The following is a 19,585-nucleotide window of genomic DNA, read 5'->3' as shown; positions in this document are numbered from 1 at the left end:
AAGGGCTTCTAGCCTCAGTTTCCTTCCCAGACAGCAGGATGAAGGCCACAAACTCCCAGCTGGTGTGCTCCGAGAGCTGTTGAACACCAAACACGGCACATGGCTGGGCCAGAAAAGTGTGCTCCTCCCGCACAGAGCACAGCCAGGTGGGGGCTCTCAAGGCCCCCCTCAAGCCTACAGCCTCTTGCTCAAGGTTCCAATCTGCCGATTGCTCTGGGGAGCCAACATATGTGGCCCCTGGCACCGAGGCTCCAGATACCTGCTCCACACCTTGCTGGGATACACTGCTGGGGTTGCCATGGGGATGAGCAGGAGGGGGTGTGCGGGTGCACACAGCTGTCTGTGGACGCACGGGATGCACACACATGCCCATGCTCACCTCCATATGCTCACATGGGGCATCCACACGCGTGTGCAAACATAAGCTGTGCGTGTTCTCACACCAGGAAGGGGGCCCTGCTGCATGCACACAAAGCACATGCATGCACACACACATACACACACACACCATCAGGACACAGGAGGCTGTGCAGACTCACACCTTGGATGCACACACGTCTGCCCAGATCCAGGTAACAGGCGCACTCATGCTGGCTGGCCCTCATTTCCTTCTCACCCCGGCCTGTCCTGGACTCTGAACAAAGCCATCCAGCATAGTCCTCTCCAGGCCTGGGGTGTCCACCACCCAGAACCTACTGGGACCCAAGAAGGTTGGGAGGAGGGAGAGGCCAAGTGCCCCCCGAGCCTGGCTGCTGGCCCCTGGGAGGCTTCTAGGCAGTTGGTTCTTGACCCCCCCAAGGAGGGGAAAGGGTGGGCCAGCGTGTCGGGGCTGGACCTCACAGCCATGATGGTGGGGAGAGACTGGCCCATACCCATGTAAAGCTGGCAAAACTGAAAGTCAGTAAGAGCCCAGGCAGGCAGCAGAGGGGGCGTGGGCCCAGAGATGCCCCACAGGCATCCCCTGCCACTCGCCACAGCACCAGGAAGGAGCCAGAAGTGCACCAACCGCTTCTGCTTTGGCTGTATTCCCGCAGCTTGCTAGGTGGGCCCGCACTAAGTAGCCTCTCTAGCTTCCAATTAAGGGAACCAATTCAGAAAGTGAAGGTAACTTGCCCAAGGTCACAGAGTCCTCAGAAAGTCCCAGAGCTAGTGAGGGCTGAGGGGAGGGAGAGCCCAGGAATCAGAAAACTTCCTGGCCGGCCCTGCCCTCCAGCTTCCACCTGCAGAGGCGGGCGGTCACCGGCCCCTGCACCGCCTACTTATGACTCTGCGTCTAATACAGACGATGAAGACCAGAGGCTAATGTAATGCAATTTTCCGTGTTTAGAGCGCCGTGGCCACGGCCGCCTCTAATGATTAGCTCTGATTTCTCTTGGCCCTTTCTTCCTAGCTCTACAAAGATGAAGCCCCACTCCACGCTCCTCCCATGCTCCTAGCCCCCTCCTGGCCTCATCCCATCCGCCCCACTTGGGGTCCAAGGTGCCCCAGGATGGACAATGAGCAGACACCCAGGGCAGAGGGAGCCCACACCGCAGCTGGCCCATCCCTGAAGCCCCTCACGGTGCTGCCTGGAACTTTGGGAGCCCAGCCCGGTGGGGCAGGCTGGATGGGGCTGTCCAGGCATGGGGACGGGCGCGGGTGGCACAGCACAGGGTAGTGGGTGCTGCTCCATTCCCTAAGCAAAGCTCCTATACCCTGGGGAGGCTGCAGGGCCCCTCAGCTGCCCATCGGGGTGAGTTTATAATCAGCATCGACTTTTAAGAATGGAAGTGCCACCTGGCATGCAGATCACGGTGCATGTGGGAAAACTGAGGCCCAGAGTCACGAAATAATTTGTGTGAGATCGCAGAGCCAGTACATGGCAGATGCCTAGAGGGTATGACTTGTGTTTAAGTCCCCGTGATCAGGAGACCAGAAATGTCCCTCATGCCTGGCATACCCTGTCCACTGGCCACACTGCTTACCCTGGGTTCATGGGCATGATGTACCAGCTTAGCCCAGTGGCTGGTACCGCTGGGCTCAGCAGGCAGACACCACTGGACAGGAATGCAGAATCGGCCTTTAACTACCTCGGCAATTTCATGGCCCGGTGTCTCTCTTCCCCGAGCCGCCCAAGGCGACGGGCCGCACTGCTGGCGCCTAATGAGCTGTGAAGGTCCATTTTTCAAAGTTAAACATTTCCCGGGCTCTGTGGCCCGGCCTTTAGACACAGCCTTGTAATACCCAGGCTGCAGAGCCAGGACAGCCCCTCTGGGAGGCAGATGTCCACCACGCCCTCCTCTCTCACCGCCCTCTAGATGCTCGCAGGAAAGCTGCCCCAGTGAGCAACTTGTGGGATGCAGAACTGGAGAGGGCACAGGGACCAGTGAACAAGACTGAGCCCAGGAGGCTTCTGGGAATCCCAGTCCAAGGTGGTCCTCAGAGGTGTCAATTCATTTTACAGATGAACAAACCGAGGGAGGGCCTGTAAGACCCGCAACGTAGAAGCCCACAGGTCTTGTCCAACTCTGAATCCCTCAGGGTGTAGCACAGGGCCAGGCACGTGGTATGTGCTCAATAAATGTCTGTGGCCCAGAGCACACCACCCAAGTCTGCAGAGCAGTTAGTGCTAGCCATGTGTGGAGATCCCAGACCCCTGCTTCCACTGCACAGGAAGGGTTACTGGGAAGGCCCCTGTTGGCCTCCTGTCCCTCTGTAGGTGCTTGACTTGGTTAGATCCACCTTTCTTCTGTGGCAGGAGAAAGCCAGGTCTGGACTCAGTAGAGCTGGGTTCAAGACCCAATTCTGCTACTGCTGACCTATGAGCTTAGTCAACCCACTTCCCTGGGCTTCAAGATCTCCTTATGACATTTATTGACATTAAGCAGTCTGTTGCTCCAGAGGACTTCCACCTCCCTTGCTTCCAAGCCCTTGTCCATACTAACATTGTCTTTTTCCAATCCTGTAGGAATATCTACATCCATCCTCCATCCACCCATCATCATTCACTCTAAATCTCCCATAATTCCAACTATTCATTCACCCATTCAGCTGTCTACATCTCCATCCATTCATGCATGCATCCATGCAATCATCCATTCAACCATCCACCCATCCATCCATCCATTTATGAAACATGGCAAAAGGTAGTGTGCCAGGGCTAGAGCCCAGTTCCCCAACTCCTGACCTAGTGAACTCTGTAGAATGTCAGGTCTTCAGATGGCTCAAGGGTCACTCTGTTATTGTCTTAGCTCAGATCCCTGCCTACCTGGGGAAGAGTTCCTAGACCTCATGGAAACAAGCAAAAGCTAAGGGACCAGAGGCCCCCACTGGCTCTGCCCCAGGGTGATATGGCCCTGTAATGTGCTGGCACAGGGGGGCTGTGAGTGGGCAATGTGGTTGGGGGGATTCAACAAAACAAGTTAAAATAAAGGGACAGCACATGCTTTGCTCTTGCCACCGATTCTTCAACTCCTCAAGGGCCTGTGGCACATCAGGCCTCAGTCCCCTGGTTAAAGTGGGACCAGACCTGCCCAGCTGATCCTGTGACAGATCCCAGGGGAGCAGAGTCAGTTTGTGATCCCCAGACTGGATCAAACACTCAGAGCATATGCACTGTTCCTTAGCAACTCATGGCTGCAGGGACTGAGCTAGAAACCTGTTCTTCCCCACATCACCCTTGCAAGCACACATGCATTTATGAATGTGCACACACGTGCATTTATCCTGTGGGCTAAAAATGATGTCGCCACTCACTTATCAGGAAGAGGAAAAAGAATGGAATATTGATAAATGTCACAACTTGAATGAATCTTCAGGGAATTTTGCTCTGATAGCAAATCCAATCCCAGAAGTTACATATTGGACGAGTCCATTTATATATTTGACATGACAAAATTGCAGAAATGCTGAACAGATTAGTGGTGGTCAATTAGGAGTCAGAGATGTGGAGGGACAGAGAGGTAGGACTATGAAAGGACAGCAGGAGGGGTCCCTGGGTGACAGGACCATCCTGTGTCTGGACCAGGTTGTTGTTGGTACTCTGGTTATATCCTGGGGGAAACTGGATGAAGGGTACATGGGGTCTCTCTGGATTTCTCACAACTGCATAGGACTCTATCATTATCTCAAAAAGTTTAATTTTAAATAAATAATGCCATTTAAAGCAGATCACATTTTCCAACAAAATGTCTACAACAAACTGAATCACTATAGATAGGAAGAAATCAAAGTTGATCCCTACCTCACACCATAGATAAAAATTAATTCCAGGCAGACTGAAGCCCCACATGTCAAGTATAAAACAGTAAGGATGCTAGAAAATTACATCAAAGAGCATCTTCAAGAACTTTTAGTAAAAAATGTTTCTTCCATCATTTAACAACAAAAAGCCCTTGTCATGAAGGATAGCTTAGATTCTGCTAAAATAAAAACACCTTTTCATTAAAAACATGATTAGAAGAGTTAAGAAGGCAAAGGATGGACTGGGAGACAGTACTTGCAAAGCATGTAATCAAGAGAGGAGGAATGTGTAGATAGGTAAGGAATTTCTGCAAATGTATAAGACAGACAACTCAGCAGAACAACGGGTAAGAGATTTGAACACACACCTTGGAAAGAGGATACCCAAACGGCCAAATAAAACTTATGAGAAAGTGCTTGCTAGAAGGGCTGAAGTAGGAAGGATTGAAAATATCAAGTGTTGGCAAAGATGGAGAACAATCCAAATGTTCTCTTGCAGCTCATGAGAGTGTCTAAGCTCTCAGAAAACTATAACCTTATGTATGACCTATAATGCCTGCTGGGTCTTCATCCAACAGAAGCAAGGGCACATGTCCACCACAGAGAGATACAGGAGCATGCACAGCAGTACTATTCACAGTCCCTGAGCGCTGGAAATGATTCAAGTGCCCATCAACAGGAGTACAGGTAAATGGAGTAGCATACAGCACTGAAAATGGACAACACTAACACATACAGATCTTGCATATGTAATGTTCTACTGGCTCAGCACGCACTGTAGTTCCACTCACATGAATCCTAAAGCAGGAAACACGGGCCCACAGAATTACCAACCTGCAGAGAGTGATTCTCCTTCAGGAGGAGAATGGGGCACGAGCCAGAGGAACAGGATGGAGGACTCTTGAGATTCGGGTCATGTTTTACTTGCTTATTGGTTCTTATATGTATTTCACTATGTGATGCTTAAGTAGCTGCATATGTAGCTTTTTAAAATTTTCTCGTTTTGAATATGAGGTGCGCCTACAGAGGGAGGCCTCCAGCAATAGCGTAACCAAAGACCACTAAATCCCCTGTAAAAAAATAACACAAAACAAAACAAAACAAAAAACCAGCTGTAAAACTAGCTTAACTTCTCAAAAATAACCATTTCAGTATCCTAGAAACTGACCAAATAGCTATTCATGCAAAGCTGCTGAGCGCTGGGGGTGCAGGGGTCTGTGCTGCTCTGGCCTGGGTCCCCTCTCCTTGAACAGCTCAGCAGCCATGCTCACATAAACAGGGCCGGCCCAGCCAGCCACGGGCACCAGAAGCTTTGCCACTAGGGTTTGATTCAATTTGGACAACAGGCACAAAACTCACGCTCTGCAGCAGGACTGCCAGTAATAAGCCACTGCGCCGTGGCAGGTGAACAGGGACGCCAGGGATTCTGCTAGGCTGAAATTGGGAGCCTCGCTGGGGCAGAGATGGACCCGGAGACCCGTCGGAAATCTGACAGAAATACAAGAAATGTGACAATTGCGGAGAGGCCTGATAAGCTCTCTACTTACCAAGAATGGGCAGAGGAGCACACAGGAGATCAGAGACCAAGCAGCTCGGACATCCCCAGTCCAGGAGAGCACAAGGGCCTGGTGGGAGATGAAGGCCCAGAGGCAGCTCAAAGCCTGGCTGCCCAGGGCTGCGCTATACCCACATACACACCTGGCTTCTCAAGGTGTTTGTACACAACATCCAACAAGCCACGGGCTGACAACAGTGTTCTGCAGACGCAGAGGAGGCCCCTAGGAAGCCAAGGTTAAAACTAAAAGCAAGATTGAGTGCTGTGGTCCCAGCTACTTAGAAAGCTGAGGCAGGAAGGAGCCCAAGTTCAAGGCCATGATGGGAAATTTAGCAAGACCCTGTCCCATAAAATAAAATAAAAAGATCTGGGGATGCAGCTCGGGGATAGAGTGCTTGCTTCACATACACAAGGCCCTGGGTTCAAGCTCCAGTACCAGGGTCAGAGTCGGGGATGGAGTAAAAGCTGGAATTAAAAAACAACACGCAGGAAAAAATGCACAAGAAGCAGAAGCACCTAACAGAGAGATGTCAGTGGTCACCTATCAGGAAAAAGTGGATTTCACAGCTTTAGTCCAGATAAGTTACTAAACCAGCAAGCAAACAAGAAAACCAGCAATAGTAGTGGGTCTTAGGGACAAGAAGCAGAATCCAGAGCCACTGGACTGTCTTGTGTGAACTGTCCGTTTTCAATGCAAAACTGTAACAGACAAAGAAACAGAAAAGGCCACTCTTACTGACAAAAAAAAAAAAAATCAGTCGACCGAGACTGTCACTGAGCGTCCTGGTGCTGGATACAGCAAAGACTTCAAAGCAGCTAATATAAATATGCTCAAAGAAATAAAGTCCTGTTTAAAGAATAAAAGGAGAGTATCAGAATAATGAGTAAAAACGTAGAACTTCAATGAAGGAGCAGGCATTATTTTAAAGGTGGAAAATTCAGAGTTGAGGGAGGTAGTAACAAATGGAAAATGCACTAACAGGGCCCAACAGAATTAAAATGGTGTGCCAGAAATATGAACCTAACACCAGAAAAAAGCAGCAAAGGAGATGCAAAGGGGAGAAGCACCCAAGACAGCAAAAACAACTAAGACAAATACAAACAACTAAAGACAGAAATTGTCAAGACTACATTAAAGGAACAAATATATGCCATCTAAAAAGAGATGGATTTTAATTCAAATGTACAGATACACTGAAAAGTAAAATTAGGTCTGGGGTGTAGCTTAGTGATAGCTTGCTTAGCATGCACAAGGCCCTGGGTTCCATTCCCAGTAAAACACACACCCATTCACCATAATTAATGTCATATAGAATAACCTTAAAGCCAAGAAATACCTGAGACAGTGGTGCATCCTGAAATCCTAGCCCTCTGGGAGGCTAAGGCAAAAGGATTGCAACTTCAAGCCCAGCCTGAGCAATTTAGTGACTTAGTGAGACTCCATCTCAAAATAAAAAAGGGCTGGAGAGGTGGCTCAGTGGGAAGGCCCTGGGTTCAATCCCCAGTACAGGCGGGGGCGGGCAGAGACACAAAATATTATCAAAGACAAGAAGAGACATTTCATAGTGATAGGGCTGGGGATATAGCTCAACGGCAAAGCACCTGCCTGACAAGTACAAGGTCGTGAGTTTGATTCCTGGTACCAAAAAAAAAAAAAAAAAGCATTAGATCACAGTGATAAACATGTCTATACCTCAGAAGTATGTAACAATATAAGTGAATATATCCCAAAACATATGAAGCAAAAATGAAAAGAACTGAAGGGCTAAACAGACTATTCAACAATATTAGCTGGTGATTTCCATCATTTACTCTTAGTAACAGACAGAACCACCAGAATGAAAACAGGTGTTGAGTACCAGAGATGTGGACAACAGCGTCACCAACCTGACTGACATCTGCAGAACATTCTGGAAGGTCATACATTCTTCCCGAATGCACAGAATGCAAAGGGATGTTACCAACACCTTTCTGACAACAGAGGAGACAATTTGACAGAATAGACTAGAAAGATACAAGTTATCAACACTGATTTAATAGCGAACAGAAAATCTGAATAGACTTAAAATCAGACAGGGAAAAGGCCAATTAATTTAAAACCTTCCCACAAAGAAAAGTCCAGGCTCAACCGACTTCGCTAGTAAATTGTATCAAATATATAAAAGATAATATCAAACCTTCAGAATCTTTCAAAAAATGAGAAGGGGAGAGATGGCTACGTAGTCTATGAATAGTGTCTTAGTCACCTGCTAATGTTTGGGACAAAATACTTAACATCCAGTAACTAAAGGGGGAGAGGTTTACTTTGGCTCATGGGTTTTAGAGGATTCGGTCCCTAATGAGCTGATTCCAAGGCAGAAAGGACATGGTGGAAGGGTCTGGCAGAAAAAGCTGCTCACATCATGGTAAGTCAGGAAGCAGAGAGAGAAGGGAGGAGCCAGGGAGGGAGAAACACACTTCCAGGTCACGTCCCCAGTTGCCCACCTCTTCTGACCAGACCCACCTGCTAACAGCAAGTCAGCTAGGGCTCCCCCATAACCCAGTTACCTTCCTAAAGCCCCACCTATGAACACATGATGCTCTAGGGGTGCCACTCTAGATCTCTAACCACCAGTGCTTACTCTGCTATCAAAACCAGACAAAGATATCTCAAGAAACAACTGACCTGTCTGTTTCCTAAACACCAATACCAAAATCCTTCACAAAATGTTAGCAACCCAAAGCCAGCAATGTACACAAAAGATTATATGGGTGGAATTTCTCCGAGGAATGCAAGGTTGGTTTGGTATCTGAAAATCAACCAGCGTAATACACCACCCTAACAGAAAAAGGGACACAGTAGCTTGGTACATGCAGAAAAAGTAATTAACAAAACCCAACTCTCATTTGTAGAAAAACTCATAACAAACTAGCAACAGAGGGGAACTCCTTAACCTGACAGAGATGGAAACCAAGAGCTGATGTCATCCTTAGTGAAAGATCAGGAATGAAGCAGTTGTTCCAGAGATCTCAGCCAGTGCAATAAAGAGAAACACATCTGATTTGAAAAGCAGACATAAACCCTCCTTATCTGCACATGATGTGATTCTGTATGTAGAAAAGCTTAAGGCATCCTAAAAAGTCTACTAGAACTAGCTAATTAATAATTGAATTTAATAAGGTCATACAACAAGAGTATCAACATATAAAACTCAGTTTTATTCCCATGTGCTGGCAACAAACAATCTGAAAATGACATTAAGAAGATAATTCTGTTTGCAGTAGCACGAGAAAAACCTAAAATATTTAGAAATAAATTTCACTAAAGACATTCAGTTAGCAAGACTTGTATATGCAAAATGACAAATTGCTAAGAGAAATTAAAGAAGTTCTAAATAAATGGAAAGACATTCCACATTCACTGATTACAAAATTTAAAATTCCAAGATTGATTTATAAATTAAACACAACCCCATGAAAGTCCCCATAGGTATTTTTGTAGAAACTGACAAACAGATCCTAACATTTATATGAACTACCAAGGACTTACAAAAGCCAAAACAATTTTGAAAAGTAAAACAAATTTGAAGGACTTATACTGCCTAATTTCAAAATTTACACCAAACTACACTAATCTACACTAATCTAGTAGCACAAGATTAGTGATTGACATGGAGAAATAGAAATGAGAGTCCAGAAATAAACTCTTACCTTTATGGTCCCAGGAAAATTTAATGCAGAAAGATAGTTATTTTCAAAAAATGTATACAGAAAAATGAACTCTGAACCTTGGAAATGGTCTCAGTTAATGTAAGAGCTAAAACTACAAGGCTCCTGAAAGAAAACAGAAGAATTTTATGACCTTGGATTAGGCAAAGAAAGAAAAAACATGATCTATAAAAAAACTCGGTAGATTGAGCTTATTATAAGTAAAAACGTTTGTGCTCCACAGAGATACCATTAAGAAAATGAAAGATAAGACACAGATTGGGATAAAATATTTATAAATCATATTTCTGATAAAGGACTTATGTCTAGAATTTATACAGAGCTCACAATCATTTTGAGTACTTTTTTTTTTGAGACAGGGTCTTGCTATGCAACCCAGGCTGGCCTCAAATTCTCGGTAATTCTCCTGCCTCAGCATCCTGATTGCTGGGATTATAGGCGTGTGTCAGCACACCCAGCCAATTTGAATAATTTTTAAACTCGGTAATGAGACAAACCCATTAAAGATGAGCAAAAGATTCAAGTAGATATTTTAGCAAAGAAATATGAATGCCAACTGAACACATGAAAAGTCGTTCAGCCCCACTAGTTATTGGGAAAAACAAAGAAAAACCACCATGAGAACCAAGCACAGTGGCACATACCTGTGATCCCAACTACTTGGGAGACTGATGCAGGAGGATTCCAAGTTAGAGGCCAGCCCGAGCACCTCAGCTGGACCCTATTTCAAAATAAAAAACCTATAAAAAGGGCTGGGGTTGTAGCTCAGTGCTTCCTCAGCTCATTCCCCCAGTACTGCAAAAACAAGAAACAAAAATCACAAGACACCATTACACACTGGCTTGGTTATTTGCAATAACATGTCCTACGACACTGAGAAAGGATTGCTGAAGGGAATGTAAAACGGTCCAGCCAATGTGGAAGCCTAGCAACTTGGCGGTTGGTCAAGAATTTAAATATGAACCTACCAGATGACTCAGCAACTCCAGTCCAAAGAACTGACCCCAGAGAAAAACAGCAGTGGCCACACAAAGGCTTGTACGCTAATGTCACTGCATGATTCATGATGGCTCCAAACTGGAAATGATTCAAATGCCCATCAATGCATGTATGAATAAATAAAACTCAGTATCACGTTATAAGGAATACTACACAGCAATAAAAATGAACATGCCACAGACACTTGCTACAACATGAACAGAATCCAGAGACACACTACCATAGACAAAGACCGCATGCTGTGTGATTCACTGAAGTGAAATGGCCAGGCGGGAACCGCTGCAGAGGCCAGGAGCAGAGCAAGGCCAAGGCCAGGGGTACTGATGGCCACACCATGAGGGAGACTTCTGGACAGATGGAAAGGTTCTGAAGCTGGCTTGGAGCCCTGGCTGTGCAATCCCATAAATGTGCCAATCCTGCTGAACTGTTCACTTACAATGGGTGTGCAAATGCACAACAGGTGTGCACATGCCTGCCTGCCTAGTACCCGGATCACACCTTGGCATAGCTGCCTAAGAAGGAAAGGGGTGAGCTTGGAGTCCTTGGGCCTCCACCTCCAGCAGAGCTGCCGTCCTCTCAAGTGCCCCAGCGAGGACTGTCTGCAGGTCACAGGTCACAGGTCACCAAGGCCCTCTTATCACACGAGGGCTTCCTTCCTAGCAAGAGGACCTGTGACCTTGGGGTGCTTTCTCAAACCTATTCTGGAGTGGAGGGGACCTGCTGGCAACCAGGCAAGACAAGGCACTCAAAGGATGATGTCAGCTTTGCTGTCACAAAGCACGGAGCCCAGGCTTGGAGCACAGGAGTGACTGCGGCGAGTGAGTGAGAACCACGTCCTGGCCAGCAAGTCCTGTGACCAGAGGACCACATCAGGAGGACACTGGGAGGGCCACCACGCTGAGGGGGACCTGGCACCAGCTTGGGGACAGCCAGAGAGAGCCAGGCCACAGGACGGTCAGCGTGGAGAGTGAAGGCCTTCGTTCTGAGCACAGTAGGTGACCACGGTTGCTACACCGTGCCAGCGCTTCTTGATATGGCCTAGTAGAGCCTTCTGCCTCCTCCACAGGTGCTCCTGGGGGATGGTGACCAGCTTGGCCTCAGTTTCTCCTCCCATCTCAGCTCTCAGCCTCAACAATTCCTCTCCTATGGGAATCTCCCTGTGAACTTCCTGTCCCCCAGCCACCACTACAGGAACCAGGCGCCTAGCCAGGGGAGGAGTTGGAGGCCCCTGCAGGTGGGGCAGGTGATGTAGCCAAGTTTGGCTGTGGTCACCCCTAGTCTGCTTGCCATCTGGGTGAGCAATGGTGTCAGGATGGGGAAGGAGGGTTAGGGCTAGCAGATGCCAGTGTCCCCCTAAGAGGGACATCATCCCTAATGCTAAGCAGGATGCACAGCTCCACAGAGCTCAGGGAAGGTGGTCGGACACTGAGGTGAAGCCTGGGTCCTGGATCACCCTCTGCCCACACCAAGGTGGCTCCTACCTGCTGTGTCCGTGGGGTAACCATTAGCTTCCCCCACTCGCCCTTACTTTTAATTTAAACTATGCTACTTGCTCCCTATAATACTGATTCTCTCAGCCCTCCATTGGAAAATCACAAAGACAAGCATGAAGAGACACCGTGGGGCCCACACAGGGCCAAGAGGCCACGCGGGAGAGGGCAGGACAAGCCCCAGTGGGTAGGGAGACCAAGGATGCTGGCGGGGTGAGGCAGGGAGGAGGCTCAGGAAGGCAGCTGCACTTCCAGCAGCTCCTGGACAGCAGCCCCGCTCCGGGCACACAGACCCCAGAGTGGACAGCATGGGGTGGGGTTGAGGGGCTGGGGGCCCTACCCCAGGCAGCCAGGACCCTACACCCTAGCCACCCTCCTCCAGCCAAGTGACACTCCCTGGCCTCTGCACAGAGTGGACATGCTTCTGTGACCCAGGGGCCCAGGCAACTTGTTTGTCCTAGTGGGCTACCTGGTCACCATTTGGTCATTGCTCCCCCCTCTGCAGCTCAGTTCTTTCATCTGTGAAACGAGGGCAGGTGCAGAGAGAGCCAGAGATGGGTCCTGGCACATGTGAGCATGGCCCTGCCCAAGTCACCGGCCTATGCTTCAGTCTCCTCTGAGAAATGGGTACAAGGCACCTGCCCCTGTGGCCCGAGGTTCAGGTGTGCTGGGTAGTGTTGGGGACAGAGCCAAGGGTCCTATCTGGGCCTCCCGCCATGCCCCAGGATGTGGCGGTGACATGTGCTTGCAGGTGTGCCTGATCTGTCCACGTGCACAAGGGTGACAGGCATATCTTCCTGTTGGGGGCAGCTGTGGGCACCAAAAGCTACTTCCAGCTGTCTCCCATTTGATCCTGACTTGCATGGATTAGGCTGGACAGCCACCCTGGATTTCTGCTGAGGCGTTTTTCTAAAGTGCTGTCTCTGGCGAAGCACATCCTTCAGATCCAGCATGTTCGTGCTCTGTGGGGACACCATACGGAGGGACCAAAACAAGCCCAGACACCTGTCAGGCAGCAGTCCCCTCGCAGACCCCTGGACAGAGCAGCCGGCCGCGCCCACACCCAACAGGTGCTTAGCACCACGTACACCTTTATCTTCTAACCTCCACCCGCTGGATTTGAAGAAAAAAAAAAATCAAAAAGCAGACCAAAAAATTCATCTTACCAAACCTGAGCCTTCGAACTGAATGGATCTCACATCCATCACGGTAATTCATGCCCCGAATGTGCCACTTGCTCGGGTCTCTGTGTGGCAGGAGAGGACAGTGCACCAGGGAGGGTGTGCCACACACACACACACACACACACAAATACATGCGTGTGGAAGCCCTGTATCCACAGGCACCACTCTATCCTCACACTCACTCACAACTAAGATCTGAGAGCCGTGTCTCCCAGAGGGAGCCAGGATGACAGAAAGGGGCGGGGGAGCTCCAGGGCCACTTTCACTCACACAGCAGGGACCCCTGAGGAGCTCAGCTCCCCGAACACTATCTCCAGAGTGTTAGTGATGTCAAAGGGAACACAGGATCTGCGGTATGCGCTCCTACCCTTCCTGGACTACATCCCTCATTTCCTAATGGATGTAAGTGGGAAGATGGGTTTCGCTCTCCAAGGGAACGTATCTCCGATGTTTTAACAGTGTCAGAGTAGAAGTCTCACGTCTATCTCCATCATCAGCATCCTCATTCATGTTCAGGCTATCCGCCCCCCCCCCCCCCCCCCCCCGCAGACATCAGCAAAGTCTCCTTTGTACTCCAGCCCCTAAAAATCCTCTCTTCACTTGTGACCACAGGGATCTTTCAAAAACATGTCAGCCCCACCTCTCAGCTACCGCAAACTACCCGAAGTGTCGCTAGGGAATCGGAATAAGATCCAACTCTCCCTACAAACTCAGACCCCAGGCAGCCTGGGCCTTGCACACACACCGCCCCCGTCTGACCTCTAAACCCTGTGCCTTGCCACACACCTTGCCCTCCTCGCTCCTCCTATCTCAGCAGTCTCTTTCCCCCATGCAAGGGGCCACCTCAGATGCCAGGGATGCAGGTCTGCGTGTTTCACTGGGCAAAATAAAAAATGCTGGGGATTCTGCACGCACCTCTGCCTTTTCTAGAGCTTGTGCTGACAACTTAGGTGCCCTGTAGTTGTCCATCCACTCCACCTTGCAAAGGGGAGGCCAAGGCCGGGGAGAAGGGACCCATCCCAGCCACACCTGACATCTGAAGTTCCATAATCCAAGCCTCCCTGCCCAGGGCAGCCTCCCAGAACCACAGCACCCCGGGAGTGGCTGCTGCCTTAGACCACCGGACAAACAGAAGCACCAAGGCACAGTGCGGAAAGGAACCTGCTCCAGGCTGCACGGCCGGCAAGAGGCAATCACTGAGCCTCCCAGAGCTTTGCAGAGCTCTCGGACGTGAGGCGCCTCTGCTGTGTGGGGAGCCAGCTCAGGCTCCCCATGTGGGAACTAGGGGGCCAGGAGGGAGGGGACCCCCACTCCCAGAGCCACAGCATACGAGGGGTTAGAGGTTTCTGAGGGCTACAGTTCCCCCAGGGGTGGGGGCAGGATGAAATAACACTGCCATCAACGTACGCTGGCAGAGGACAGGCACCAGCAAATGCCAGTCTCAAGTGAGATGGTCAGGAGCCAGGCTGGCTGCTCCGAATGTGCCCAGCGAGCCTTCTAGGCAGCTGTGCCTACCCACCCCAGGCAGAAGCCCCAGTGCAGGGTCTGTCTGGCCACGGTGCAGGCTCGTGACATCCCATGGGGCCCGGGCCTTGGCTTCCTGGGAAGCACAGCTGCTCAGGGCCTGGCGGGGCGTCCGAGCCGTGGGCACCCCCAGCAGCACAGAGCTGTGAGGCACACGGATGCTGCTGGCCAAATCCCATGGCAAGCCCCTCTCCGCAGTGCGCTTGTGAAGGGTCCGGAGAGCCCTGTCGGGGCAGCCGTGTCCTCTTTCCAGACACAGTCCTCAGTCCCCAAGGCCAGCCAGGAGCTGTCCCCGTCCCCATGTGCGGGGCGGGGCATGTGGCTGCCTGTGTACGTCTCTGTGTTTATGAATCTAGAGGAAGTTAGTGATTAAGAGGCGGCAGAGTTTGATCCCGCTGAAAATAAACCTCAGCTCTGCGGTAAACACGAGGGAGCCTCCGGCTGTCAGTTAAGTCTGGTGCCAGTCCCAGGCGGGATTCTGACTGGACCCCACCACTTCCACAGGCAGGGGCGATGCTGGCAGGGTGTGCACACATGGGGGTGGCAGCCCAGTCTTCTGGCGTGCCGACTGCGACTCTTTGGCTAATGGGAAGCTCTCCACTCAGTGAGTGCTCCACAGATGCTTAGCCCCGACAGCCCTTGTACGGAAGCACCGCTGAAGGAGCTGGAGGGCAGAGCGATGTGCTTGTGGGCTGCGGTGACCGCTGTGGGCCAGGGGACAGCGGGGTCCACATACTCTGTGTAGGGGTCTGAGTAGACCCTGGCCCTCTCTAAGGCTAGAGAAAGAACAGGAGCCCAGGGTAGTTATGGCCTGAGATGGGGCTGACCTGCCTGCCCAAGGATGGCTTGCATCACTGTCCTCCGGGGCCTCAATTTCCCCATCTGTCAAATGGAGAGGTTGCCTCATAGTCTGTCAACACCACGGTTGGGAGCTGCTGGGCTGGGCTGTGCCTCTCCGCCCATCCCTCTGAACTCAGCCTTGTGTCCGGGTGCTGAGGGCCTCATAGGAGGAGAGGCCAGAGCCAGTCACTTCCGCCCACCTCCCCCTGCAGTTGCACATCCCCCTAAGCCGGTCACACCATGGTCAAGCCCAAGTCCTCCTGCCCAGCTGTTGGCCACCCCACCCCAGCCATCCCTGTGGGCAGCCAGAGTCCTCCTGTGCAAGCCCTGGGCCTGGTGCAGAGGAGTGTGGGACTGGCCCACAGGGCAGGGGACCCTGAGGAGGGCCAGGCCGTGCATCGTGAGGATGGAGGCTCACTGTTGGGGCAAGAAAAGAGGCCAACCCGCTAAGACACTGGGGTCCCCACCACAGAACAGCCAGCCCCTGGAGTCCTGGCTGAGTGGGCAAGGGCAAGGCTTCCTGGACTCAGTTTCCCCACCAGCTGCTGCTCATCCCTCAGGGCACAGAGAGAGCAGGGAGCCCGAGCACAGCCTGTCCTGCATTGTGCGTAAGAATGCTTTCAGGCCAACACAGGCTTCAGCTCTCCTGGAACAGCCCCAAGGGAGGGGACATGGCCTGGTCCTGACCCCCAGGAGGTCTGTGATCAAGCAGCAGCTCTGCTTCTCCTTTGCTCTGGGATTGCCGGTAACACCGGACCCGTGTGGAACACGGGCTGACAGCTGCTCTCCGTGGGAAGGCAGCATCTGTACCTGTGTCTGTACTGTCCCTGTCTCTGGACCAGAAGCGTCAGTCTGCCAGCTCTGGGGCAGGGAGCCCCAGACTCCTGCCCTGCCCTCCCCTCCTGGGAAGCTGATGAGAGCTTGTCTGGGGACAGGGGTGGGGTCTGTGGAGCTGGGTGCCCATGCAGAACGGCAGACAGATGTTACCCAGCCACAGCGGCCATCCCAGCCCTGCTCACCTCTGGGGCTAATGGCCAGCATGGAGCACAAAGGACAGTGGAGGGGGCCCCTGCCCTGCCCTGCCCTGCCCTGCTCAAACACGGCAGGACATAGCTGGACACCACCGCTCTGCCACTCTCTTCCCCTGCTCACTGTGCGATCCTGACAGTGTCTGGCCTCACACTGGGCCTCAGTGTTCCCCTCTGTACTTGAGATGGATGACACCCAAGTCCCCAGCAGTGACTCCAAAATCGCCCCCCCCCCAAGGAAAACCAACCCAGGGCCAGTCGACACCCGAAGCTCTGTTGGAAGAAATGGAATCCACGACAGAAAACAAAAGGGGAAGGGCAATGAGAGTGGGGAGATGACAAATGTATCCGATGTCCGCTGCTACGCCACCATCCGTTCCAGGTTCACGCCCGGAAATTTATGGCCCCGTCACCTGGAGCCTGGAGATCCATCTCCTGCCTGTCACACACTGGCATTTCTCATCCCGCTGCCCTCCCTCTGTACATATTTATACGCCACCCACCCGGGCACCTACAGGGGCTGCCTGCTGTTTCTTCGGAGAAATATGAGCACCAGTCTATGAACCTCTGCTCATAAAGTGCTCCCAATGCTACAGTAACCAAGAGTCTGGCTACTCAGAAACAGAATCCCCTCTTAAGAGCAGACTGAGTTCCTCAGGGAAAAGGAACTGTATCCTGGGGGCTGAGCTCCAGGCGATGGAGGAAAGGTTTCGAAAACTCCCCTGAAATCTACAGCTGGTATATGTGTGTATGTGTGTGTGCATGCGTGTGTTCGTGTGTGTCTGTGTGTATGTGAGAGAGTGGGGCCCAGGTCGAAGCTCCCATTATAGCCCAGTAATCCCAAACTCTCATAATTTTGGTCCTCCTAATTTTTCTCTCTTGAGCTTGGGTCCAAAATTTAGAGTCTAGATATTTAGGTCCAATGACTCAGGATCTGAATCTGAGCCCTCCTGGGGACCTCCAACACCTGTTTGTGGGCAGGAGCGCTGCCTCTCCCGGCCAGGTGTAGACAATCCACTTCCAGGGCCCCCTGGAAAAACCCAGTGCTTTCCAGAGAGTCCCATGTGGGATGGGGTGGGGAAGGGGCCCTAGGTGCAGCCCCACACCCTGCCCCCATGCCAAGTCTGTCAGATTCCCAGAGGGTGGCTCTGGATAAAGTGCCCATCCCAGCTTTTGTCAGAGTCACGAACTGCCTATGCCCGGGCTGCTGTATCATCGTGAATGACACACACAGCCGGCCTGCCGCCACAGCGGGGGCTGCAAACGGACTGACAGGGACAGGAAGCAGGTGTAGCTGCCACCCTTCCTGAGTGGTCCCACCCCAAGACCCCAAGGTCTTCCACCTGCAGGGGAGCTCAGACCTCCCTTGCCACAACAGACCACAATGCCAGGGTCCTGGCCTGGATCCAAGCGTTCTCAAATTCAGAGAGTGAAGAGGGTCCCTCTAGAGCACTGGGTCCCCTGGAGTTTGATGGAGCAGGACGTATACCCGGGACTTACGCGTCAATCTCCTCCGTCCCTGTTCATTTTAAAGGTGACAACAGCAAGGACCCAAGCAGAGAAGGCCAGGGGACTGGCTAGGTAGAAAAGATGAAGTTATCCCTGGCTTTAATGTGACACAGCCCCATTGGATTTGCTTCCTCCTAGAGCAGAGTAGGGACGGGGAACCTCTTTGGAAGCTGGGGGCATCTCTAGGAGGTGGCCCCTGAAGAAGACAGAACAGGGAGGTTCACCTTCTATATCTCCTCCTGGCAGTGCACCCACCCAGAAGTCCTAGGAACACTTTCCACACAGCTCTTACCCAGTACAGGGAGTGAGAGACGGACACTGCCTGTGGCTCCACTCTGGATCTGGAAATCAAGACACTCTCATCTGAGGCTTAGCTGGGAGGTGCACACCTGGACGGGCCCCTAGCCCGAAGGAAAGCCCTCCTGGGTCCTCTATACTAAACCTCAACATCTCAAAAGTCATTACCACCATATTCCCATTTTACAGATGTGGAAACTGAGGCTCTGGAAGGTCACCTGCCCCAAGGTCACAGCGTGGATGCCCAGAAAAGCCTGATCTTAAGAGGCTGTCAGTTCCTTGCAGGGTGGGGGTCTGCAGACAGAGCTCCAGGGTACCACCCTGAGCTGCAAGCAGGACTGAATGGAGACCCTTGTCTTCAGAGGCAGCCTGGGGAAGGAGACTCGGGAGCCTCCCCTAATCCCAGAGAGATGACCTGGAGGACAGGTCCAAGGTGGGGGTATCCGCCAAGTTGGGAGCAAAGTCCCCTCTCCCATACCAAAGGCTTGACCCACTGGTCTACACCGAGGAATGTGGCCCCTCCCAAGTGTGGCTGGACTGTTCCGGTGCCTGGGTGCTAGTGAGAAGGCTGTCACCGTGGCAAGGGAGGCTGAGTGGGCAGGGAGGGCGATGTGGGCAAGATGCGAGTCAGAGACTCGGCGAAGAGGTGGGGGCAGCATCGAGGTCGAGGGGATGGCAGGGACTGCTATGGAGGGTCGAAGGCTGGGAGCAGTTGCCCTGGCGATCGGGACCTTGCGGGCGCAGGCAGCGAAAGAGGGACGAGGAGGAGAGGAACTGGGGAAAAGGCAGCTCCACCGAGGGAGGGATTGTGCGGGCTGCGATCTCGGGACCCCGGCCCAGACGGCTTTGCCAGTGCCTGCTCTACTCGGTCGCCGTCACCAAGTTCCTCCAACTTTGCCCGCTGCGCTGGGAACGCGCGCTGGGCCCGGGGCGCACGCGGGCCGGGGGCGCACGCAGAGCACGCGAGGACGCGCAGGGGCGCGAAGTGGCGAGGCCTTCCGCGCTGCCCCGGAGTGGCCAAGGTCTCACGCTTCCTGGCTAGGCGCCCGGCCGCGCTCAGACGCGGGCTCCACGCTTACCTGCCTGGCCGGACGCCGTTCCGGCGCTGCGCCCGCTGCCGCCGCCGTCCTCCCAGCTCTAACTTCGCTCCGAGGATTGAAATTCCTCCCCAGCTTCGCCCATCGATCTGCGCGCGCGCCCCGCCCCTCGCCGCGCGGCCGGAGGGGGGGT

At 52.1% G+C, this 19,585-nt stretch overlaps 1 protein-coding gene across 2 annotated transcripts in view; it reads right to left on the bottom strand.

Moving 5' to 3' along the window:
• Positions 1–19,585, bottom strand: part of Elfn1 (extracellular leucine-rich repeat and fibronectin type III domain containing 1) — a 55,374-nt gene that overhangs the window by 32,045 nt on the left and 3,744 nt on the right. The window contains exon 1 of one of the 2 annotated variants that reach the window (XM_005397815.2): positions 19,435–19,487. The exons of the other annotated variant lie outside the window; for it this stretch is intronic. The gene's annotated coding sequence lies outside the window, so the exon portion shown is untranslated. Of the gene's footprint in view, positions 1–19,434; positions 19,488–19,585 lie in introns of those variants that run through there. 2 annotated transcript variants of the gene reach the window in all.

This window comes from Chinchilla lanigera, unplaced genomic scaffold (genome assembly GCF_000276665.1).
Source record: "Chinchilla lanigera isolate Chin_1 unplaced genomic scaffold, ChiLan1.0 scaffold00059, whole genome shotgun sequence".
NCBI lineage: Eukaryota > Metazoa > Chordata > Mammalia > Rodentia > Chinchillidae > Chinchilla > Chinchilla lanigera.
The sequence above is the reverse complement of the archived record's forward strand: the minus strand, read 5'-3'. Positions and strand labels throughout refer to the sequence as shown.